Raw genomic sequence first — 27506 nt, forward strand, 5'->3', positions numbered from 1 at the left:
TGCACTGAATTTGTTTGTTTTGGCTACCTGCCCCACTGCTTGCATTTAACTTGTCAAATTGCAGATGTGATGTAGGGTTCTTCTGAGATATCTCCATTTATTTCCCCAACATTCTTATTTTCACAAGCAGAGGAGTTGTGAGTCAGCTCCATGTACCTGCTTCTACCCTGAACCATACACCCTACTGAATGAAGAAATTCCTTAAAGGTCCTGGCATGGATATAATGTTTTTTCTCTACTTCAATTTTTGGTGCTGCTTTTATCAGATACCTGCACAGCTTTCTCCTCGACAACTTATGTATCTGTGCTCAAATGTTACCTATGCAATGCATTTCTTATCACCTCATCTAAAATAGTAAGCCCCCTCCCAAAAGACAACCAATCCCTTATCCTGTTTATTAAGTACTTATTGCCTTCTGATATATTATACATTTTACTTATTATCTATCTACCTCCCATTCCATCACTAGTGTCATATTACTAGTTCCTAGAAAATTGTTAGGTACATAGTGGATAATCTGTGGAATGAATAAAAGGTAATGACTAAAAACACTGAATGTGTCTATCTCAAATCAGTAGAGGGAAAAATCTAATGAGAAAAAAATTCTGATCTAATAGATGATAAGGAAGTAGAAAATAAAGAAATAGAAAAAGTACCCAGTTGGAAAACAGAAAATACTCTGGTGGAAACATGCCAATTTATTGGTAAGCATAATAAATAAAATAGGCTAATTAAAAGGCAGAGCGTGTTACACTGCATAAAATGATGTACATATATATGCCATATACAAGTGACATAAAACACAATTTAAAAGAAAGATTGGAAATTGTGCTAAAAGGCAATAGGCAAATAATAAATAAATGAAGCTCAATTTTAACATCAGACAAAACAAACTAAGGAAAAGAGGTACACTATATAATGATACAGGTTTCAAATCACAAGAATGAATATAAGTATGTATATTCATAGTAAAACACCTAAAAAAATAAAAATTGATATTTCAGCCTATTACCTGGTTATCTTATCATACCTCTCTCAATAGTTGTTAATGAATAAGACAAAAATTTTTGGTGTATTGAGTCTTTGAGCAAGGTTGCTATAGCATGCTGCACCCGGCAAGTGGAGGCTGCCCATTCTTTCTGAGCACAAAGCATGGATGACTAGAATGTCAGATGTTTGAAACCAATTTATTATAAAGAGGAAATTCCATGCACTTAGAAATTAAAAACACATCTATAACCCGCAGTTCAAAAAATCTGCATTAGAAAACGCTTAAAGCTGAGTGATGATTAAGGTAATCACTGTGGAAACTTGAGGATACGCTAGAACGCTTGGATAAATATTTGTGGCTTTGATTTTATATAATCAGAAAAGATAGACTGAAAATTAAGAAGCAAAGCTTTTCACCTACAAAATTAGAATAACACTATAATGAATGCAGATAAAGATGAATAATGGGAATAATATACGTAAGAACAGAAAAATAGTGAATGATTTAGGGGATTAACAAAGCCGAATTTGGGATTTTTGAAGTTAAAAACATCTCTAGTGAGACTGAGCAAGCAAAAAGAGGAAGGCGAAAGTAAAACTATTAGAGTCAAAAGCAGGAATAACTAATTCAGCAGGGATAAAAATTAAAAACTTACGGATATCTTTATGCTAGTAAATTGAGAAAATTAATGGAATGAACAAATATTTATAAAATATGATTTATATAAATGAAATCAAGAAGAAACAGAAAAGTTAATTCTGTAATTTAGAAATTTTATCAGTAACTAAAAATCTTTCTACCAAAAAAAATCCCCATAGCTTGACAGTGTTATAGCTCCATTCCATCAAATAAACAAGGACTGAATAATTCCAATCTTGTTCAAACCCTTTGACAGATTTGAAGAAGAGAGAAAAGAAAGCTCCGAATCATTCTACAAATTGAACATATTCTTAATAAACAAATCAGATGAGCATTATCTGAGAGAATATTACAGATAAATCCCACTAATGAATACAATTACAAAAAAAAAAAAAACCCAACAACCCTTAGGCTAAATATTGACAGACAAAATCCACTGTTGTCTAAAATGAAAATGTCATGATCAAATTGAATGTATTCCAGGAATACAAATGTGTTTTAACAGAAAAACTTGATAAATATTTCAGTTAGATTAACAAATTAGAGGAGAAAAAAAACCCCATAGTTTCTAAATAAGTGCAGAAAAAAATTTGATGAAACAACAGACATGCATGCAAAAATGCTTGATAAATTGACAATAGAAAAAACACTAACTGATGAGAGGCATCAACAAATGATTTTTATCAACCACCATTTTAATGGAAAAATGGTATATTTTCTTCAAGATACTTGTGCTCAGGGTTTGTTGAACTTGGATGTTGTTTTCATCTCAAGAATTTCAGCCTGATTCTTTTATATTTTCCATCTTTATTTACCTTTGTGAGCATATGCAATGCAGTTATAATAACTATTTAAATGCCCTTGTTTGCTAATTCTGGCATGTGTTTCAGTTTTGTGTTGCTTTCAATTGATTTATTAATATCTCTATTATAGGTCTCATTTTTGCACTTCTTTGCATGACTGATATTTTTGTTGGATTGCAGATATTGTGAACTTTACCTTTTTTGGGTGCTGGATATTTTTCTATTCCTGTATCTGTTTGTGATTTTTATTGTGAGACATAGTTATGTGGAGATTATTTGATCCTTTTGTGTCTTGTTTTTAAGATTTGTTTGCTAGGACTAGACCAGTGCTCTGTCTAGGACTAATCATTGCCTACCACTGGGTCAAGACTTCCGTGTACTCTACCCTGTGCCCCACTGGATCATGAGGGTGTGGCTAGTTAGAATAGACATGATTCTTGGACCTAAGTGAGCACTGGGTATTGTTAGCTCTAATTATTTTTGGATGGGTCTTTCACCAGCTGCAGGTAACATTCTTCCGTGCATGTGCTGATTGATCAGTATGTATATAAATATTTGAGGGTACCCTCTAATATTCCTTGGGTTTTTTAACTGAGCAATCCTCTACTCTCTGTTATCTCTAGCAAATACAAGCTACTTTGGTCTCCCTGGATTCCAGGATTCATCTCTTCAACTCCGAGGGTCAGCCAACCTCCACCTGGTTTTCCCCTCCTGCACCTGTGGCCTGGAAACTCTTTCAGAGCAGTCACCTGAGGCACTTATAGTATGCAATTCATTTGTTTTCCCTTTCTCAGTGGTCACTGTCTTCCGTTGTTTGGTGTTCAGTGTCTTGAAGAAGGTTGTTTTATAGAGTTTCTCTATTTTCTGACTGTTTCATGTGGAAGGATAAATTGAACCCCAATTATTTCATCTTGTCATGTCCATACTCTATCATTTTTTTTTGCATGGGCAGGCACCGGGAATTGAACCCTGGTCTCCAGCATGGCAGGCAAGAACTTGAGCCACCATGGCCCACCCCATACTCTATTATTAAAAAAAAATTTGTCTAGAATATCTATTTTCCTCCAATGAGTGTGAGCTCCATGGAGTTGAGGGATTTCTCTGTTTTATTTAATGCTGATTCTTTAGGACCTAAAACAGTGCTGGCGCATAGCATGGCTCAATGAATATGTAAAGGATGAATAAACATATTTTTTCTTATGCTTCTTTTTTCTGAAAATTATGGGGCAATATTTAGTATATTTTCTATTATATCCATATAAGACATTTTATGTTTGTTCTAGATTCTTAGTCTTCCATTAAGAGCTGCCACAATGACTTGTTTGCCTTCAATATTGACTGTAACCTATTTTTGTGTAGTGTCCAGTTATCTGTCCACCAGGAAGATTTTTCTTTAGTGCAGCCTAGAGCATATGCTCTGAATCTAATTTACGTTTGAATATATTAATCTTACATGACAGAAATGACTTTAATCCTAGAACTCTCTTTCTCCTGGGCTAGGTGATTAGAAAGGGAATTAAGAAGACTTTATTTCCATCCTATTGGCAGGGTTTAAATTGAACAGGACATGTCAGTGTCTTAGAGCATTCAGTATCTAATCTTTGCATAGGAAGATTTGTGCTGAAAATATGATACATCTGGAATGGGAGAGAGATCTCTTACTTTGTTACTGAAAATACATCTAAATCCTTTTTTGCTGCTGGCTACTTACTTGATACAGCTGGACATGAAGTACAAAATGAAAGAAATAATCACCTCATTTGGATAACTCACAAGAGTGGGTTGTAATCTCCTGATTTGGAAAGCTCATGAACATGACTTTTGCATGTCAGTGGAAGTCCATTTAGATAGCACTATTATGTCCATCTTCTGCAGTTGTGCTAGAGGGGTAAATGGCTCTCTAGTTGTCAAAGGGTGAGTGTGATTGCTAGAAACAATATAAACAGAAAACTAAGAATCAGGAAACCATCATTTACACACACTAAACTTGAAGATATTTTCTGAATGTTGATTTGGAAAAAAATCCCAACAGACATAATAATTCATCAACCAGCTACCTACACATAGGAACTATGTGGGATCACAGGAATGTGAAATAGAATGTGGACTGAATCACCTGGAATCAGACCTCTTTGCTTCTAGCATTAGATATATGCTTCGGGGTTTGGGAGACACAAAGCTTGTCAAACCACTCTGTAACCTAGGCCTGGAGCTGGTGCTTGAAATGCATAGCTAGTCTCTGTTTTCAGAGGACATATTGCTCATTAGTATTTCCCCAGGTCCTAACTCCCTGTTCCCTCCTTCTTTGGGTGTGGGGCTCTACATTTGGTGGTACCTATTATGGAAGGGATGACTTTAATAGTGTCCTGCATGTTGCTTGGGCCAGAATGCCAGCCAGACAACCGGAAGGTCATGGCCGCCCAGTGGGGACAGTGATAGAAAATTGGAAACTTGGACGCTGGCCAATGCAAGAGAGGACGCAGGCTGCAGAAACTGACTGAGAATGACACCTGCGAGGGACAGCTTGTCTGCAGTCTGAAGCCTCTCGGTGGGAAGCTGACACTCACACTGCAGTATTGACTATTGTGCCCTGTCTTACTGATTCATTTAACTCTGCTTAAATAAATGATGATGAACTCTTAGTCATTTGATGACAATATATTAGCCAATTTCTGCAGTTTAAATTATTTCTGGATAATAAAATAATGAAATCTATACATTTAAAGACAATAGGATCTTAAAAGTTGTCTGGTGAATGTCCATGCTTTACACAAGAATGAGAAAGAAAATAAATTGCCTCAGGCCATAGAGAGTTCATTTATGGGCATTATATCACTTAATCTTTATTGCCTCTCTGTGGGGTAATCAGGGAAATTTCTGAAGAGGCTATTGGGTTTTCAGATGTTTCAATGTCCAGGGTGAGAATATAATGAGGGTAAAACAAGGTGTTGAGCCCAGAGTTTTTAACTCTTTCCATGTTCTGTAGCCTCTGGATGGTACTGAGAATGTGGATGTTAATAAACACTGGCCTTTCCAAGCTTTCTAATGTTGCTACGAAACCTCATGATACTTGTTACATTAGCTCACACAGTCCCTTTGTCCTGTCCCATATCTTTCTTGTTACTGTTACTCAACAAATCTACTGTTATCAAGAAACCAATCCAGAAAATAATTCATGGAGAATTGCTGTCTTTTTTTCCTCCATCCTAATTACTGAGATTATCCTGTGCAAATTTAGTGTCACACAGATGACAATACCTTCACCTCTCTTGTCTTTGATTTTCAACTCCCTGAATGTTTACCCTATTCTCCTGATGACATATTGGATATTGATCGATAATAGGAAATATACCATCATTGCAATATTAAACATCAGAGCAATGCTAGGTAAGGCTGGAAGCATTGACCAGGGGAAAATAATCAAGTTTGGTGCTGGACATATTGCCAATTTTGGGTTTTGTTTTTATGCAAATAGAAAACTTATAAAATGTTTTTAATAGGAAAGTTACAAAACCAGATTTGCATAAACAAACAAACCTTACACTGCTGTCTGGAGAACAAATCAGAGTGGGGAAAGAATGAATTCAAAAGACAAGTAGAGGTGCATGGGTGGTTCAGTGGTAGAACACTTGCCTTCCATGCAGGAGACCTGGGGTTTGATTCCTAGACCATTGACCTTCCCTCCCAAAAAAGACAAATTAAGAGGTTACTAAAGAGATGATAGTGGTTTGGAATAGGTCTATGGAATGGAGAGATTTTTGGATGGTTGAATCAATAGGACATGATAAAAGATTAAATATAGGGCTTGAAGAAGAGAAAGCAACTAAAAGAATGTAAGTATTAGAGCTCAAACAATTAAGGTTGTTTGTTGAACTAGTTACGGATATTGTTAGAGAAATAGTAGTGTGGTGGAGGTGAAGAGCAGATGGGAAAGATGGTGAATTTAGGGTTTGATATGTTATGGTAATTTGGAGACATCTGAGTCATTAAGGGAGTAGTATGGTGGAGCTGGAGTTAAGAAGAAAGGTTAAAGAGGAAGAGAGCCAAGATGCTACAGCATCACAGATGTTAAAGATGGAAGATGCTCTAAATAATGGATGTGGTTGCTGAAGATGAGAGTGCACTGGATTTAGCAATAACAAAGCCAGAGGTGTTTTAGCATGAATTATTTCAGTGGACTGGAGGAAGGGTTCTGAATTAAGTGGGTTAAAAAATGAGGGCAAAATGAGGAAATACAGGCAGTAATTGTAAATAACTCTTTTAAGAAATCCAGAATTCAAGTACAAAGTATGGATGCCACCTAAAATAGCTCCTCTCTCTCACTGTACAGATGAAACCAGTCACCCAAAACAGGCTGTTTTATCCATTCTTTTAAATCCATTCCCCCTGTTTTGGTTTGAAACTGTTGTGTACCCTAGAAACACCATGCTCTATAATCCTGATTCAATGTTGTTTGGTGAAACCTTTTCATTAGTTTGTTTCCATGGAGATGTGACACACCCAATTATGGGTGTGACCTTTTGATTAGATGGAAATTTGACTCTGCCCATTCATGGTGGGTCTTGATTACTTTATTGGAGTCCTTTAAAAGGGGAAACATTTTGGAGAGAGCTCAGAAGCGACATAGATGCAGACATTTTGAGAGCTGGCAGAGATGCAGACGTTTGGAAATGCAGAAGCCCTGGGAGAAGCCAGGAGCTGAGTGAGCCGACAGAAGCTAGTCAGGAATCAGAGCCCAGCAGGTATCACCATGTGCCTTTCTATGAGATGCGAAGCAAGCCAGAACTTGCTGAGAGTCAAGGGAAGCTAAGAGGAGAAATCCAAAGTTGCCCCAGAGAAGCTAAGAAATGACCAGGAAACAACAGTCCTGTGCCTTCCTAGGTGACAGAGGAAACCTGGATGCCATTCAGCCTTTTTTTGGAATCGAGGTATCCTTCTCTGAATGACTTAGTTTGGACATTTTTAAGGCCTTAGAGCTGTAAACATTAGCTTAATGAAACCCCTTTATAAAAGGCAATCTGCTGCTGGGATATTGCATTCTGGAAGCATTAGGAAACTAAGACACCATCGACCCTCAAGTGGATGACATTCCCTTGGTTCGGGCCCTCTTAATTTCTACATAGTAGCGTCTCCTCACTTTCAGTCCCCTTTTAATCCACTCTACACACAGCCACCAGAATGATCTTCCTAAAACTCACACACTACTCAGAACCCTTCCAAGTCTCTCTTAACCATGACTGACAGATCTTTCTCCAGCCTGATCCCCTGCCACCCCCTGTACAACCATGGTCCAGGCACAAGTCACAACCTGAACTTCCTCAAAGTGTCCCCTTTGCCTGGCACATGCTATTTATTTGCAAAGAATGCCTTTAATCTGTCCCCCAGCCCGCTGGCTTCTCCTGGAAGATTTTTCCTTCTCCGTCCAAATTCGAGTCAGATTTCATCTCTTAAGCAAGCCTTCTGACCTCTCCACCACTTTCTGCATTAGATGTTCCCACAGAACATGGCATGTATTCTATTTTAGCATTAATGATATTTGTCTGTATGTCATTGCTTTATCCCCCAAAATTTGGTACAGAATCTGACATTCAATTAATATGCTGAAATAATGAACACATGCTTTGGAGACAAAGGGAAAAAGATGCAGATATCATGTTTTCCCTCTTTATTTAAATTTTAATTCAGGTGGATCGAAAGGCAGGGTAATTGGTCTTTATGTTTCAGGGAAATATTTTTATATTTTCAGAAATACTGACACACACACAACAAATTAATTTTAGGAAGAGTCAAAGCACAGGCTTTAGCTTATGCAGAGTACATAAACCCATTCAAACAAGGCCCCAAAAGAATTCTTAGGACTGTCACTTTTTGTGATTGTCTTTTTCATAAATGTTGAAGATTTTTATAGGCATATGCATTTTAAAATCTTATGACAGTAAAAAGGTTTGGCAGTTAATTGCAGGCAGGATTAAATCTAATATATAGACATAATGCTGACACACACACACATTAACAGTTCCTATGTAAATAAGTAGGTTATGCAGGCCATATGAGGACTTGTGAATATATCTCCAGCCGTTACCCTGGCAACGCAGTTTTTAGAGTTGCTCTGCAGAGTGGTGTGATGTTGATTAAAGAGTTCAAAGATTTCATTTTAAAATTAGTCAGAAGAGCAGGCTAGGAAGAAGCTGCATGTTGCAGGCTGGTTTGGTGCTAGTTGCTGCTGGGTTGGTCTGCTCATGCCAGGCTGTTGTGGCCAGTAGCTCTTCTTTGAAACCAGCTTGCTATAAGGAGGTGGGGAGGTCATTTACAACATGGCAGCTCCAGCTATCCTTGCTAAAAGGTTAATAGTTATAAGCTTAGCAGTTAAGAGATGTAATCATGTAGTGATGCACAATCATGAGTACCTGAGTACCGTGCCCAAAAACACTAGATGAGGACAATAACCTGACATTTTACATTCTAACGTGAACTTCATAACGACTAAAAAAAAAAACACCAAAAGCTTGGGAAACTAATGGCTGTTAAGTCTTTATTAACTTGCAGTGAATTACAGTATAGCTTTCATTAAAATATATTGCTGGGAAATGATGGTGAGAAGAATGTAATCTGAATGACGGTGAAGCTGTGAGAGCCTTGGGCTGTTTATTTGATTACTATGGCAACTGTGATAAAAACACACAGACGACCAATATTTTTTGGTTTAGAAAATTCTAAAGCATAAATCTACTTGCTAACTAATTTCAAATTCCTACTTTTTAAAGCAGGGTGTTATTTTTAACCTTGCCTCTAAAACTGAAATTTGGGTTTCTTTTATTATACAAACAGATGCAAAATGACTGCAGGACCGTATTGTAATTCAAAATAGTCTAACTATGCAATAAACTTTTTGGAGGCTGATTTTTTTCTGTGCCTCTCTAAACCTTTATCAGCCTTTTCTCCATTAACATTTAAAGAATACAATTTGTAATATATAAAAAATTCAATATTTGTTGCTATGAATCAGAGTAGTGACATTTGGACAAACCATTTAAAGAGAAGTTAATTCTTCATAGTTAACGCTACATAGTGTTAGAGTATATCACGTGGTACCCATTATGTAGTTGGAAAGGCTGAGTCAATCAGGAGTCTTTTCTGTTTGTTGTTTTACGACTCAAAACGTGCTCTGTCAAAAAAAGATACTGATATAGATATCTATAAGCATTTATAGACAGATATAGACAAAGAACACATTTATGCCAGCCACTTTCCATCAGTAAAGTGGGCAGCTTGAATAACACTCTTCTGAAAACATACTTAAATTGAAGTGAAATTCATTAATTTATTCACAAACTGTTTATTGATACCTCTACTAGTTCTTGTAACATGGAAGGGACACTGAGTTGATTCAGCCAGCATACATAAACCATTTTTCTCACACATACTCCTTGCTTTCCTATCCCATTGATCTTAGTATTGGAAACATTGTCATTCCTGTGTTGAGATGAAAGATTTGTGGTTCTAAGGTCTTACACACTCTATGGTTAGTTGATGAATTTTAATGATGACAAAAATGAAAGAATCTTTGGGTTTTTTTTTTTTTTTTGCTTCTACTCAAGTGCATTGCTTTCCAGTTAGAGGTCAATAAAAACACTATTTTTAGATATTGTTTGGATAAATGAAAAGTAGCAATTCCTTTTTTGGCCCTCCCCTGAGTCTATGTCTTTGTAACAAACGTTCATTTGGCAAATCTTCCATTGTACAGCGCTATGTGTTTCAAGGTTCCCTATCAATCCCATCAAAAGTAATATCATATCATTTCAGATGTCAAGGTGGGTCTTGCTCCCAGCAGGTATCTCTGGCCACACGTTATGCAGTCTTATCTCTCTTCTCAGAGTTGGGTAGATTCCCATTATCTTTGCAGCAAGTTCATGTTTATGAATATGTACTTCATGCCGGTCAACCGGTCCAGCCAACCTAGACTGAACCAGGCTGGATTCCAAGATTGTTGATTGTGGCTTTTGTCAAAAAATGTATTTGAGCTCCAGTTTTATCATTTAAAACTTACAGATGATAAGAATACTTACTAAACTGAGCTGCCGAGAAGATTGAATAAAATAACACATACGCCTAGCTAAATAAATCCTTATTTCTCTCTTCATTTCTCTTTCTTTTTTTCTCTTTATTCTTGAAAATCAAACAATAGAGGTGTATTTTCCACCCAGGAGAAGAACTCAGGAAAAAGTCATCAGGAGAGGCTCAGCATGGCAGCTCAAATCTGATAGCCCCTCCATTTTTATGCACTGCCATGTATGGTAGAGTTTGTATTTTGTCTCAAAGTATGAGGTCACAGCTCCCACTCTAGATATTCTTATACTTTGATAGCAGAAAGGCAGTGAAAAAAGGCAAAATCTAATTGCAGCTGTGCGATTTATTTACTTATTTTTATATTTAATTTTGAAACACTCTTATGCCCACAGAAAAGTTGCAAGTATAGTACAAAGCTAGGAAATGTACATATGCATGTGTACTTTATGCATAGACATTTATATAAAGATGCATACAACTTTGTCTATTGAAAACCATGTATTCATGCCAAGACCTGCAGTGCTAATCTGAAGTCACAAAGTTTATTTTAGTTTTCTCTTTTTCCATATTTACAATTCCCTTCTCCAACAGTGAGAAGCCAGGCTCTAGCATCCTTTTATGTTGATCAATCCCTCTGCACGTAACTGATCTTAGGCCACATACAACATATTCATTACAGAGCATCTCTTCACTCTGCTCAGATGCTGACTCCCCATCTTGGGCCATCTCCTATTTTGATGTTCTCCTTATGCTCCTGGGTTCTGACACCAGTGCTGACCTGAGCTGAGATTCTGGACAAAATTGATTAGAAGGGGAAGGGAAGGAAAAGAAGGGTATGGAAGGGAAGGAAGAAAAGAAGAAGGGAGAAAGGGAAGGGGAAAAAGAAGAAGTTTAACTGTCTCTGCTTTTTTATTTCCCTGTTTCAGCACCCACGAGTACTCCCTGCTTCTATATTCACTGCCAATTTCACTTACATCTTTCACCTTCATTTAATCTTGTGTTTTTGCAATAATAGAGGCCTCTGTTTTTCCGTCTTTGTTTCTGCAATAGTGAATTTATTTCTAAAGAGTGAATGCCAGCTGTATAATGGTGACTGAATAGGATGAAACCCATTCTATTTTATCAGTAAAATTCAGTTGAATCACATCAGGCACAAGAGAAAATAGCTGGGATATAAAATGAGCTAAAATAGCTGTTTAAGTAATTATTAAGAAAATAGTTCAAGAGTACAATTCAGTTCACATTGACCAGTTTGAGGTAATAACAAGTTGTTCTCTAATTGAGTAAGGTTTAATCAATAATGTTCCTCAAAGTTAATTAAATTAACCATCTTCAATTTTTTTAACTGTTTTGTAGGCATTTAAAATATCTAAGATGTTCTCTATATGATACATTGCAGGTCATTCTTTCAATATCTGAATCTTTTATGCTCCATTCAAGGCCCTTGGGATACAGTGTGAATTAGGAAGAATATGTTACCCTCAGAGAGCAAAGTCTAGTGTCTAAAGTAGAGAAGAGGACGCCATGAAACTAATGGGATGAGTGCTAAAATATTGCAAAATAAAGAGTGCTTAGGAAATACATTGGAAGGACATGAAAGGTCACAAACACTTCTTTGAGAATAAGGAAGTCTAAGATGTCTAAACTTGCAGGCAGACTAGGAGTTAGTTACACAGGAAAATTGGTGACAGAAACCAATGATTCAAATGTGCAAAAAGGGAGGTGAAAGATTCCAAGGTCAATTAGAGAAGTTAAGGGACATTCATTTTGTTTTATTTTCCAAGGCTGTCTAAACAGATACCATGAAATGGTTTGGCTTCAACAACTGGAATTTATTAGCTTAGTTAGAGATCAAGAATATGTCCAAATCAAGACATCATCAAGGCAATGCTTTCTTCCTGAAGATCAGTTGCTAGTGATGTTTGGTTCCTCTGCCACATGGCAAAGCACATGGTGGCATCTGCTGGTCTCTCCCTTCTCTTCTAGGTTTTGTGGCTTTAAACTTCTTGCTTCCGTGGTATTCTCTTTGTCTGAATTTCATTCTGTTTATAAAGGACTCTAGTAAGAGATTAAGACCCATTCAGATTGAGGTGGATCACACCTTAACTAAAGTAATGCCATGAAAATGTCCTACTTAAAATGGGTCCACATCCACAAGAATGGATTAAATCCAAGAACATGTCTTTCTGGGTACATACAGCTTCAAACCAATGCATGTATATTTTTGCAACAGAGCATGAGAGAAATACAACGAGCAAACCCATGCATTCAAATGATTGTGCTGGTTCTCCTTTAAAAACTTCTTTCGTTAGGGAAAATAATTTTGGACATCATTTTGTTTACCAAGGGTTAGTGAATTTATGGCCTTTCTTAACTAATGGAAAATAAATTCCAAGTATGCCACATGACCTGCAGAGAAAGACAAAAATGCATTAATTTCAGAAAGTTGTAGTTTCTCAAAAATGTAGGTGCATGGGAAGGTGGTGGAGTAAGGAGCTCCAGGACTCAGTTCTACCACCTAAACAACTATTAAGTGGGCAGAAATTATTTCCAGAGGCCAGAAGAACACTCTACAGAATCCAGGGAAGAACAGGATAAATTAAGGTAAAGAACAGTAAACTACTCACTCTGTGCAGTGGCTACTGGTGCAGTGCCCCTACTCTTACAGCAGGCTACCATGGAGTCTAGCACCTCGCTAGCTGCTGGTGACAGAAAGGGATATGAAAATCCTCTTCCCCAAGAACAAGGGTGGGGAATCCCACCACTGTTGGATCACTGATATTGGCATTTGATTAGCAAGTTCAGATTGCCAGAGGTCCAGCTCTGAGGGTGCCTATTGTTTCACCATGCCTGGGAAAGTTTAAAGATGCTGTGCTTCCTCATGGCTGTGAGAGACAGTTAGCTAGAGGCTGCATTTATGGGGCAGAGGGCAGGCCAAGAAAGCTCAGCTTTGAGGAGCTGTCACAGAAGATGTTGGCACCTTCCTGATCCCCTCCCCAAGATACCTCGGAACTGGTCTGCACCCCTTTGTGGGTCCCCGGTCCTATTTTGGCTAGTGAAGACTGACTTAGGAAAGTCCTTTCTGTTGTGCCCTCCTCCTAGGATTTGCCCTCTAGGCAAAAGCACTTGAAATGACAAAAGGAGTGTAAAAGGAGTGTAGAGATGGACATCTTGGACAAAGGCCTAGTGGCTTCAAACACCTGGGAAAGAATCTTGTCTCTTGGGATAGAGAAGGGACAACGAAACTCCTGTAAACAGGGGAACTCCAAAACTAATTAAAGCAAAAGCCCAGGACAAAGTGTTCCAGAAAGACAAGAAAACCCTGAACAATGCATTCATTTTGGGAAGACATTCTCCATAGGCAGGCTGAAGCTTAAAAAAATCTGTCTTATTACCAGATGGTTACAAAGCCAAGAAATAGACATCTCAGGGAACAAACCCAGAGTTAATATTCAAAAATATTAAAATATACAATGTGCAACAAAAGAGCAGAAGACAGAAAAAGAAATAGGAAATGATGGTCTAATGAAAGAAAGAAGATAAATTCCAGAAAAAGCCAATGAAGACCAGAATTTGGACATACCAAGCAACGCCTTTAAAAATATCATCTTAAAAATGCTCAAAGAGATGAAGGAAAATACAGTTAAAGAACTAAAGGGTCTGAGGAAAACAATGAATGATCAATATGAGAGTCTCAGTAAAGAGACAGAATTTTTAAAGAGAAGTCAAAGGAAACTACTGGAGTTGAAGACCACAATAACTGAAATGAAAAATGCCCAGGAGGGATTCAAAAGCATATTGGACCTGGTAGAAGAATTAATGAACTTGAGCAGAAAACATTTGAAATTAGTCAGGCTAAGGAGTAAAAAGAAAAAATAAATATTAAATGCAAAAACAACATAAGGCTCATTTAGGACACCGTGAAATGCACAATACACACATTATGGAGTCATGGAAGGAAAAGAAAGAGATAAAGGGGCAGAAGTAGTATTTGAAGAAATAATAACAGAGAACTTCCAAATGTGGCAAAAGATGTGAATATCCACATTCAAGAATCCCAGAGAACACCAAACAAGATAAACATGAAGAAAAATACACCCCATCACATACTGATCACACTAGCAAATGCCAGGCACAAGAAGAGAGTTCTGAAAGCTGCTAGAGAAAAACAATGTGGTATGTACAAGGGAATCCCAATTAGATTTAGTGCTGATTTCTCATCAGAAACCATGGAGGCAAGAAGGCAGTGGGTTGTTTTCCAGTGCTGAAAGAAAACAACTTCTGGGCAAGAATTTTATACTCTGTGAGACTTTCTTTCAAAAATGAGGACAAGATTAAGATATTCTAGGATAAAAAAAGCTGAGGGGGTTCATCACACTAGATTTACCCTACAAGCAATGCTAAAGGGAGTTCTTTAGACTAAAAAGGAAAGGACACTAAACAGTTGGGTTCAAAGCAGCATAAGGAAATAAAGACCTGTGATAAAGGTAGCCATCTGACAGTTACAAATTCCAGTATTATTGTAGTGTATTGTTTGGTTTGTACCTCCACTTCTCCTTTCCTATAGGTGCTAAATTGCAACTACATAAAACGCAATGATAAATCTAGATTTGGGGACACGCAATGTACAAAGATATAAGTGGTAACAAGTACAAAAGAAATGGTGGGGAGAGGTCAGTGAGGTAAAGGAAAAGTATATGCACCTGCTATTGAAGTTAAGTTGGTATCAAATAAATATGATTGTTAAATATTTAGGGTGTTAATTTTAACCCCATGGTAACCACTAAAAAAATAGATGGAAATATATCCAGAATAGAAATGAGAAGGAACTCAATATAGTACAACACAGAAAAACAAACATAAAATTAGGCTTAAAGGAAGTGAGAGACAATGGAAGGGATAATTCTTGCAAAGGCTAAGTAACAAAATTACAGAAGAAAGGCCTGTATTATCAGTAGTGACTTTAAATGTAAACAGATTAAACTCTCCAGTCAAAAAGAAGAGATTGGCAGAATGGATAACAAAGCATGACCCAACTATACTCTGGCTACAAGAGACTCACCTTCTTTGACAATTTAATGAAACAAGTAGGATGAGGGTAATAGTATGGGAAAAAAAAATTACGATGCAAATAGTAATAAAAAAGATAGCTGGGGTAGCTATTATGATATCGGATAAAATAAAATTTAAGTACAAAGCAGTTATGAGAGACAAAGATGTTCATGAGATATAAAGGTGACAATTCAATAGAAAGATATAACAGTTATAAATATATATGCACCTAACAGCAGAGCCCTAAAATATATGAAGCAAATACTGACAGATTTGAAGAAAGAAATTGATGGCGCTACATTAATAGTAGGAGACTTTAATAAATTATTTTCAATAATGAATAGAGCAATCAGAAGATCATAAGGAAGCACAAAACTTGAGTAATAATCTAAACCAACTAGACATATATAGAACAGTTCACCCAGCAAAAAACAGATACACATCCTTCTCAAGTGCCCATGCATCATTCTCCAGGATACACTGCATGTTCTGTCACAAAACTTGCCCCAATAAACTAAAAAATGCATATTCTCTGACCAAAATAGAATGAAGCTAGAAATCAATAACAGAGGGAGAAATGGAAAAATGTACTGTTATATGGAAATTAAACAACATACTCTTATACAATTGATGTGTTAAAGAAGAAACAGAAGCAGAATTAGAAAATATCTTGAAGTAAATGATAATGAAAATACAACATACCAAATCTTATGGGATGCAGCGAAGGCAGTGAAGAGAGGGAGATTTATAACCTCAAATTCTTACTTTCAAAATGAAGAAAGGATTCAAATCAGAGTCCTATCCTCAAAAACTGGAAGAAGTAGAAATAGAAGAGCACATTAAACCCAAAGGGAACAGAAGGATGGAAATAACAAAGATTAGTGTGGAAATAATTGAAATAGAAAAGAAAAATAACAACAATAGAGAGAATCAATCAAGACACTTTTTCTTTGAAAAGGCCAATAAAATTGATAAATTTTTAGCTAAACAGACGAAAAATGGAAAGGATACAAATAAAAATCAGAAATGAAAATGGGAGCATTACAACCAACCCTGCTGAAATAAAAAGGACTAAAAGAGGATACTAAGAACACCCATATGCTAATAAAGTAGATAACCTAGACGAAATGGACAAATTCTTAGAAACACACAAACTACCTACATGTACTAAAGAGAAATAGAAGATCTCAACAAACCAAGTTCTAGTAAAGAGATTGAATCAGTTATCAAAAGCTTCCCACAAAGAAAAGTCCAGAACCAGATGGTTTCACAGGGGAATTAAACCAGACATTCTAGGAAGAAACTTAACTTCAATTCTGCTCACACTCTTCCAAAAAATTGAAGAAAATTGAAGGGAATACTCTCTAGTTCATTTTACATGGCCATCATCACCCTCATACAAAAGGCAGATAAAGATATCACAAGAAAAAAAATTACAGACCTATATCCCTTATTAATATAGATGCAACAATCTTCAACAAAGTACTAGGTAACTGAATCCAACAGCATATTAAAGAATTATACAGCATGATTTAGGGGGATTTTTATTCCTGGTATGCAAGGTTGGTTCAACATAAGAAATCAATGAATTTTAATATACTGTGTTAACAGAATGAAGGAAAAAACACAGGATTATCTCAATTGATACAAAAAAGGCATTTGAAAAAATCCAGCATGGCTTCATGACAAAAGCACTTAGAACACTAGGAATAGAAGAAAAGTTCCTTGACATGACAAAGGGCATATATGAAAAGCCCACAGATAACATCCTACTTAAGGTGAAAGACTGATTCTCTCTAATAATTGAGGGAATTTCTTGCCAGAGCAATTAAGCAAGAAAAATAAATAAAAGGTATTAAAACTGAAGAGGAAGAAATAAAACTTTCCCTATTTACAGATGATGTAATCTTATATACAGAAAGTCCTGAAAAATCCACACAAAGCTCCTAGAGTTAATAAATGAATTCAACAAAATGGTGGCACACAAGATCAACACCCTGAATCAGTATTGTTTCTATACACAAGCAATGAACAATTGGAAGAAGAAATCAAGAAAAGAATTGTATTCACAGTAGAAACTAAAGGAATAAAATATCTAGGAATAAAAATAACTATATGTAAATGATTTTTACACAGACAACTGCAAAACATTGCTAAAAAAATCACAGAGGATATAAATGAAAGGAAGGACATTCCATGTTTATGGATTGGAAGACTAAATATCATTAAGTTGTCAATACAACCCAAAGCAATTTATAGATTGAATGCAACCACAATCAAAATTCTACCAAACTTCTTTGCAGAAATGGAAAAGCCAACCATTACATTTATATGGTAGGCTAAGGGACTCCAAACAGCTAAAGCTATCCTGAAAGGAGGAATAAAGTTGTAGGATTCATATTTTCCAATATTATAACTTATTACAGTGCCACGGTAATCAAAATAGCATATTACTGGCACAAGGACAGACATATATACCAATCAAACAGAATTGAGAGCTCAGAAATCAACTTTCTCATTTATGGCCACCTGATTTTTAACAAGTGGGAAAAGACCACTTAATTGGGAACGAATAGTACCTTCAACAAATGGTACTGGAAAACCTGGATCTCCATTTGCAAAAAAATAAGAGAACCCTTACCTCACATCATAATCAAACATCAACTTAAAAGTTGTATTTGTAGTATGAAAGACCTAAATATAAGAGCTAGAACCATCAAACTCTTAGAATAAAGTATAGGGAAGCATTTTAAGAATCTTGTGTTAGGCAATGTTTCTTAGAATTTACACCCAAGCACAAGCAGCAAAGGAAAAAAAATAGATAAATGGGACCTTATCACAATAAAAAAACTTTTGCTCTTTAAAGGATGAAAGTAAAATGACAATATCATTAAGTTGGAGAAGATATTTGTAAACTTACATATCTGATATATGTTTAATATCCAGAGTATATAAAGAAATCCTTCAACTTAGCAACAAAAAGACAAGCAACCAAATTAAAAAAAAAGTAGGCAAAAGATTTGAATAGACATTTCTCCAAAGAATATATAAGGGGCCAGAGAGCACATATACTGAACATCATTAGCCACCAGGGATATGCAAGTCAAAACCACAATAAGATGTCATTTCACATGCATATGGATGGCTGCTTTTTAAAAAAATGGAAAATAAGTTTTGGAGAGGATATGGAGAAATGGAAACACTCATTCGTTGGTGGGAATGTAGAATGGTGCAACTGCTAGGGAAGACAGTTTGGCGATTCCTCAGAAAGCTAAATATAGAACTATCATATGACCCAGCAAACCCATTACTGGGTGTATACCCAAAAGAATCTAATGCAGAGACTCAGATACATATTTTCACACTAATGTACATAGTGGCATTATTCACAATTGCCAAAAGATGGACGCAACCTGGAGTGTCTATCAACTGATCAACAGATAAAATATTTTGCTGCTTTTATTCAGTTGTGAAAAGGAATGAAGTCCTGATACACACGACAATGTGGGTGAACCTTGAAGAAATCAGGTTGAATAAATTAAGCCAGATGCAAAAGGGCAAATGTTGCATGAGCTCACTGATTTTAAGTAATTAGAACAAGCAAATTTGAAGAGTCAGAATCTAGAATATTGGTTACCAGGGGATGGGGTGGGAGTAGAGAATGGGAACTTAAGGCTTAAAATGTACAGGATTCCTATTTAGGAATGATGGAAATGTTTAGGTAATGGGTGGTGCTGATGACTGTACAACACTGTGAATGTAATTAAAAGCACTGAAATGTATATCTGAATATTATCAAAAGAGCAAATTTTAGATCGTATATATGGTAACAGAATAAAAATTAAAAAAAAAATCCATGGAGATACACCCCACAAATAGGGAACCCTAAGTTCATCTGTGAGATTTAATTAATGCAATCATCAACAGTAACAAATGTTCCACACCATTTCAAGGTGTTGGTAGTGATTTGGTATATGGGAATCCTGTATTTTATGCATGATTGTTCTGTACACCTACAACTTCTTTAATAAAAATATATATGTATATTTTAAAGTAGTTGATTTAGAAAAAGCTCATAATTTTAAGAATCTTCTCATCTTGTTCATTGTGTATTGAGTGTCTATTCTCTGCCAAGCACTGTGATTGATGCTGAATATAGGGTAGAGCAAATCAGAGAGAATGTGCACTTTTCTGGATTTAAAGATGGTGACATTGAATGTGTTTCAGGCAAGGCTCTGATATGAGAGGGACTGTGAGCAGTGGCAGTCGTGAAGTTTCTCCAAGTGACTTTGTGGGTAATCAATAGCAAAAAGGAAACTAGCAGAACAGATACTGTAGATGCTAAATGACTGTGGGACATGTGAATCCCCTTTAGGGTTTCTCAGAAATACTCCACTGTTGGAAGTGACATCATAGTGGAGAAAGCTGAGGTTCTTTTTGGTAGAAACAATAATGGTTGTTTTACTGAGAATTGAGTATTAATGTTCATGTGACTTCATTCCTATCCAAAGAATAACTTTGGATTATTCTTTTTTTTTTTAATGTAATTTTATTAAGATATATTCACATATCATAAAATCAACCAAAGTATACAATCGGTGGCTCACAGTATCCTCATATAGTTGTGCATTTACTACAATGAATTTTATAACATTTTCATTATTCTAAAAAATAAAAATAAAAATAGAAAAGACCATCCAAACCATTCCATACTCCTTATCCCCCCCCATTATTTATTTATTTTTTGTCTTTATTTTCTTACTTATCTGCCTATACACTGGATAAAGGGAGTGTCAATCATAAGGTTTTCACTATCATATGGTCACACTGTAAAAGCCATACAGTTATGCAATCATCATCAAGAATCATGGCTACTGGATTACCATTTCAATGGTTTCAGGTATTCCCTTCTAGCTATTCTAATGCCCCAGAAACTAAAAAGGAGTATCTGCATAATGCATAAGAATAACCTCCAGAATGACCTCTTGACTTTACTTGAAATCTCTTAGACACTGAAACTTGATTTTGTTTCATATCTTTTTCCACTTGTGGTCAAATAGGCCTTCTCAATTCCATGATGCCAGATCCAGGCTCATTCCTGGTATATTGTTCTTGTGATCAGGTTGCAATGAAGCACCCATGTGGCATGAAACTATGGGTAAAAATAGTGTCCATGTCATTCTTTCAGCCATATGCTCCATCTTGGGGCATGACACTGGTGCAATATTTTTATCTGGCAGAGTTGAGCTCATCTTCTCTGGAGTTACAGAAGGCAGACATCTTCTCTCCCCAGTAGCAATGAAACTGAAGCCCACCTTTCTTACACAGTTTTGTGGGTTTTTTTTTAATGTTTTGTCAACAGTTCAATGAAAAAAATCAATGGAACAAAGGAACAATGAACAAGTTATTTGTAAAACTCACATGAGTTGATGATATCAGTGTTTCCCTTACTCTTGAAAGCCATCGAAGGATAGAATGTTTTAGATCAAGGTTAGATCTTGGAAACCTGTTGGGGAGTGCTGGAGCCATCTAAGAGAGTGCCTTTCAAATTTAACCTATGATTTATACATTTAATAAAAATTAGATGGCATATAGGATAAAGAACTTCTGAAGAGATAGTGAAAGAAGGCTTTTAACTTTATTTTATTTGATTATTTTAAATTAAAATAGTTTACTTAGAGCTCTGTTCTTTTTATATTTTATGCCTGTTGGTTTGTGCTTACTTGCCATTTATCTGTCTCCCTCTTTTGCTGAAAAGCTCATTGAAAATAACTTAATTCACTTTAACAAATGCATTGTGATTTTAGGAGTAAAAAACCCCACACTCTCATTAAATGAAAATACTTTTATTATTACACCTATAATCATATCTGTCACGAAAAAATAGTGTTTCTCTAATCCCCTAATGGGATCTGTACAGGTGTTTGTATATTGCCATAAATCTGTGCCCACACGTAGTTCATTCTGTTGCATAAAAATAAATCATCTCATTTAGGGAGAATGTGCTTTGACTCAAGAATATTTCTCACTTTCTCTTTTCAAAATAAAAGCAACACTTACATGTCTGGTGGCAATATGCTATCTTCCTCAGCTGTTGGATTGCTTATTATTTAGGTTGAGTTCTTTTCTTCTGTCATCTCAGGAAGACATGATAAAGACTGGTTGCCATAGAAAGCTAGGGGAAGAGTCTTAGTTCTGAAGTTATTTTGAGTTACCACACCCAGGTTTCTGGCAGACTTTGCCATCATGTAGCATTTGCATTTAGGTAAGCTGAGGTTTTCCTTTTACGATGTTTATAATCATTTCAAGTTTTTAAATTGGTAAGTTCCCCAGTAAAAATGCATATACATGGTCTTTTCTGGCATGTTGAGTGCTTTAGGGATGTAGTACTCGCTTTTCCAATATGGTGGAGGTAAAGTCAGTGTGTGGATGTTATGATTATTTCCTGTGGCTCCAAATACCTGTATTTCAATATGGGTGACCTAGATTCGGTTTCTAGTTGGCTACTTACTTGCCATACAACCTTGAGGAAGTCACTTGACTGCTATGGAATTCTCAGTCCCATTCAACAAAGTAATGGAGCTGGAATCATACTAAATCACTTAGGGAGTTATTTTCATATATCTGAAAGCTTGGCACTGTAGAGACTGAGAACCTATATGGAGTGGAATCATTAGCTAAACACCTAGAGGGTTAAGACTATAAAGACAGAGCAGCAACATCCATTTTCAGCTTCCTCATGAAAGGAACTTCCCCACCTCAAGTGGGGGTGGTTTGTACACGGCCACTCTTTCTTCTTGAAAATGGCATACTCTTCTTTAACTAGGAAGTTCAAGAAAAACCCCATGTGGCTGGGTTGATGGCAGCGTGGTGACAAAAATGTTGACATTTTGATATTGAACATACTGTCAATATTTTTAAAAAGATTGTTGATTATAAAATATAATATATATACAAAACAAAGAATGAAAAAGCAATAATTTTCAAAGCATACTTCAGCAAGTAGTTATAGAACAGAGCCCAGAGTTTGTTAGGTGCTACCATTCCACCACCTCAGATTTTTCCTTCTAACTGCTCCTAAACACGAAAACTAGAAGGAATATTAATATAGTGATTGAGCACATACACATTTTTTAAATCCTATTTTATCTGTTATACCTCCTCAATCTCCTATGATACCTCTCCCAGTTTATAGGGATCTTTAGGCATTGCCTGTTCTGACATTTTCATGTTGAGAAGGAGTGTTGACACGAAGGGATAGGGGAATGTAATTGACTGATAATCTCATAGAGGCTGGTCCCTTTAGGTTTCAGGATTTATCTAACGTAGGAACTCTTTGGGAATTATATGTCCCAGGAAAGCAAATGTAGTGCATGAAACCTTTACAGAGTCAGTTTGAGCCCTAGGTGTTCTTAAGAGTCAACAGGAGTGATGTTGGTTGGGGTTTGGCAAACCATGGAAATTGGCACTAGTGAAGTTTGCCTAAGAGTAGCCTCCAGAATAGTCTCTTGACTCTATTTAATCTCTCTTGGCCACTGGTACCTTATTTTATTACACTTCTTTTCCCCATTTTGGTCTGAAAGCATTGTTGATCCCACAGTGCCAGGGCCAGACTCATCCCTGGAAGTCACACCCCATGTTGTCAGGGAGATTTTTGCCCCTGAATGTAAGGGAGGGTAATAATTTTCTTTGCACAGTTGGGCTTACAGAGAGAGAGAGAGGCCACATCTAAGCAGTCAAAGAGATTTCCTGAAAGCAACTCTTAGGCTTTATTATGGGTAGGTTTAGCTTCTCCCCTACAAATAAGTTTCATTCTTATGAAGTCTCAAAATCAAGGGCTTCACCTATTATTTTGGGAGTCCCCAGTGGCTGTGAGGATACCCAGGGATTCCTAAATGACTAAGTTTAATAGTTATATATATATGGAACTTTGGACCCTCAAGGGACTCTATCAATATTTTTCAATTATCAGCCCACCATAGTTTGAGATGTGTCCTGGTATTATATTAAGCTATACAGAATTACAAGTCTTGTTCGCTTTCTGGACTCCAGGAGTTTGGGTTGTTTAAATGAAATATCCAGACAGGTTGATTTAGATTATGTGCTATTGAAAATTTAGATTCTAGGCATAATAAACCTCTCTGCCTTTGGTTTCATTTAGTAAGTGAAGGTCTAGAGTATATACACTATCATCTTTTACCCTGTATTATTCTGATTTAAATTAGACCCAGTCAGATCGGCTTCATTTTTAACTCTAAATGAGACCTGATCTCTTGTAGCTATGCTAACTTTCAGGGCTGTACTGCTCCATTTCTGGGTCTTAGCTGTCCAGAGTTATTCAAACTTCCAGGGAAATACCAGCTGATACATATATAGAATCTAATGTCTTAGAATCTAGAAACACACAACTTCAGACTAAGCGTGGCTTCTATATGAGCTTACAATCTAGGCTCCAATTTTCTTCTAAGTATTTTCTGAAAGAGGCATTAGCATATCTGCTCTTTTGTTTCTGACTTATTTTGCACAACACATTGTCTCCAAGGTTTATTCAGTTCATTGTGTGCTTCCCAACATCCTTCCTTTTTCGTAGCCACACTGTATTCCATCATATAAATATATCACCGTTTGCCCTTCTGCTTCTCAGTCCTTGTAACCTTTGGCTCCCTCAATCTATTGGGCATCAGGATAATGTCTAAAACAAACCATGTCTTACGGTATCCTCATTTTGTTGTACAAACAACAGCACTCTCAAGTTTAGACAATTTTCATTGGTCCATAGCAAAAAAGAACCAACAAACACAGAGTCACCAACTATCAAATCAACACTTTCCTTTATTACTTGTCCCTAACCCCCACTCACACCCCCAATTAGTTGCCCCTGGTAGTGCTGTGGTACAGTTGATGTCTTCCTGTCACCTATTGACCATAACATGCATTTTTAGTTTTCCCCCACACCCCATTACTATTGACATTTTTGTCCACTAGTGAACCTTTGAAATAGTTCATACAAGAACTTATTTATAACTGTAGATTTAATCAGTGGTATACATGGCTCTATGCATCCCCTTTCAATCATATTTACCTTCAATATGACGATGTTACTTATAACCCCACTAATTAGTTACCATCACTTCTATCCATTCCCTTGCATTTAGGTTCAACCTCATTGGGTATCCTTTTGTCTTATTAATTTTCTTATGGATTTTCAAGCAATGCTTTTATTGAAAGCTAAACACATCTGATATCTGAACACATTTCAAATACTAAAAATATGTTGAGGAAATCCTGAAGTTAGCCTCCCTGGCAGAGTGAACATCATATAAATAGAGGATGAAAGCTTTGGAAATTATTTTAAAAATCCTTCTTCTGCAATAAATATATACAGTCTTTGACAACAAAAATGAAGACGTATGATTAATTTGGAAATATGCTCAGTTGTTCTTAGGCCTGGCAAAGTGACTCCATACTGCATTCAGTACAGAATGTATAATTGCAGAGGTCATTTTCCTAGTTTCCTACTTTTTATTCATATTCAGGGGAGTGAGGCTGTCTAGCATTTTGTGACTTCACAGGTATCAAGCATTTTCTATGAAAAAAAGTGACTAGCTCAGCTCTCAATTCACACAAGCGCTCAGGGATTCTCCTCAAAGCAACCTTGTATTTTCATTGCAACAGAGTGCTGAATGCTTACTTCCCATTTCCTCAAAAAGAATCTTACAAAAACTGTAGCAAAGGGTCAAACTTTAATAAAATTAATATTTTTTACTGCTTCACCAAAGACATTGTTAAATGAAACTGGTTTATTCCTTTTCTTTTTTTTAATGCAAACGTGTGACTTGAAGAATACTCCTAGTTTGGTGCCACTGCCCTGTTTTAACTGTAAAGTATATTCTGTAATTTTAATTTTAATTTTTATTCTGACACCAGAGTTGTTTAAGAAAAGTTTTTTTGCCTGTGGTTACATGAGTAGGAGAGAATGATGATAGTAAAGGTTTCAGGTAGTAGGTTTTGATGGTTGTTGTTGCTTGTTTTCATTTTTAAATTATTGTTTTTATATACTTATATTCAATTTATTGTTGATTTTGTGTAACCTAATATAAATCAGCATTTTTTGTGAATTTTCCATGTAATTTCTAAAAGGTTATTATTATTATTAAAAAAGATGTAGGTTAATAGAAAAATCATCCAAAAAATAAAGAGTTCCACTACACCTATCATAGTTTCCCCTATTATTAATATTTTCCATTAGTGTGGTATTTTTGTTACAACTGATTGAACAATACTGTTATAATTATACTGTTAAATATAGTCCATAGTTTACATTAGGTTTCACTGTTTGAGTTCTAAAGTCCCATGGTTTATTAAAAATTTTTATTCTAGTAACATATACACAACCTAAAATTTCCCCTTTTAACTGCAGTCATATATGTCATTCAGTGGTTTTAATTACATGCACCAATTAAATGGTTCTACCATCACCATCATCCATTATCAAAACTTTTCCATCACCCCAGACAGAGGCTCTGTACCACTTAAGCATTCACTCCCCATTCCCTGCCCCCACCATGCCCCCCCCCCCCCGTAACCTATATTCTAGCTTCTAACTATGAATGTGCTTGTTTTAATCATGTATTTCAGTGAGATCATTGACTCTTTGTCCTTTTTTGACTGGTTTATTTCACTCAACACGATGTCTTCAAGGTTCATCCATGATATTGCATGCATCATGACTTCATTGTTTTTTGTGGCCATTTTATGTATATACCACATTTGGTTTATCCATTCACCAGCTGATGGCCACTTTAGTTGCTTCCATCTTTGTGTAGTTGTGAATAATCCACTAAGAACATTAGTGTAAAAAATATCTGTAATTCTTTTGGGTATATATGTAGAAATAGGATTGCCCGGTCATAAGGTAATTTTATACTCAATTTTCTGAGGTGCTACCAAACTGTTTTTCACTTTGGCTGTACCATTTACCAGCAGTGAATGGTCTTTCTATTTCTCCATATCTTCTCCAATTTTATAATTTTCTGTTTTTTTTTTTTTTAAATAGTAGCTACCCTAGTGGGTTGAAATGGTATCTCATTGTGGTTTTGACTTGCATTCTGCTAAAGGCTTTTGATGTTGAAAATATTTTCATGTGCTTTTTTTGACATTTCTATATCTTCTTTTTTTTTTTTTTTTAAAGGAAAGACAGAAAGAAGGAAGGAAGGATAGAAGGAAGGAAGGAAGGAAGAAAGGGAAACATTTCCAAACATTTTCTTGCTTTATTGTATTTTGTTTTTCCGTTTTTGTTACATGGGCTGGGGCCGGGAATCGAACCGAGGTCCTCCGGCATAGCAGGCAAGCACTTTGCCCGCTGAGCCACCGCGGCCCACCCTCTATATCTTCTTTGAGAAATACCTATTGAAGAATTTTGCCCGGTTTTTAATAGGGTTGTTTGCTTTTTTTGTTGTTGTTGAGTTGTAGGATTTCTTTATTTATTATTGGTTTTAAACATTTATCACATGTGATTTCCAAATATTTTTCCCTATTCTGTAGGTTTTTGTGTTAGTTTGGAAGTTGCTGGAATGTGATATACCAGAACTGAAACAACTTTTTAAAAGGGGAATTTAATAAGTTGTTTCAAGTTTACAGTTCTAAACAGTTCTACGGAAATGAAAGTGTCCAAATTAAAATACTAACAAGAGGTTACCATCACTCAAGAAAGTATCAACTGTTTGGAACAGCTCTGTCAGCTGGGAAGTCATGTGGCTGGCATCTGCTGGTCCCTTGCTCCTGGGCTCTGTTGCTTTCAGCCTCTACTCTTGTGGGAATGCCTCACTTTACTTCTCCAGGGCTGGGTTTCATGTCTTGGTTTCCTTTGGCTCTCTCCAGGTTCTGTCTTGCTTAACATCTCATGGCGATGTCTGCTGGACTCTAAGTAACTCCAAACATCCATGTTTGTGTT

General features: G+C 36.2%; 1 long non-coding RNA gene across 1 annotated transcript in view; it reads left to right on the plus strand.

Moving 5' to 3' along the window:
• Positions 1-27506, plus strand: part of LOC143685085 (uncharacterized) — a 178153-nt gene that overhangs the window by 99178 nt on the left and 51469 nt on the right. Inside the window, exon 2 of the long non-coding RNA XR_013176364.1 lies at positions 3058-3197. This is a non-coding gene — a long non-coding RNA (uncharacterized LOC143685085). The remainder of the gene's footprint in view (positions 1-3057; positions 3198-27506) is intronic.

This window comes from Tamandua tetradactyla, chromosome 5 (assembly GCF_023851605.1).
Source record: "Tamandua tetradactyla isolate mTamTet1 chromosome 5, mTamTet1.pri, whole genome shotgun sequence".
Lineage (NCBI taxonomy): Eukaryota > Metazoa > Chordata > Mammalia > Pilosa > Myrmecophagidae > Tamandua > Tamandua tetradactyla.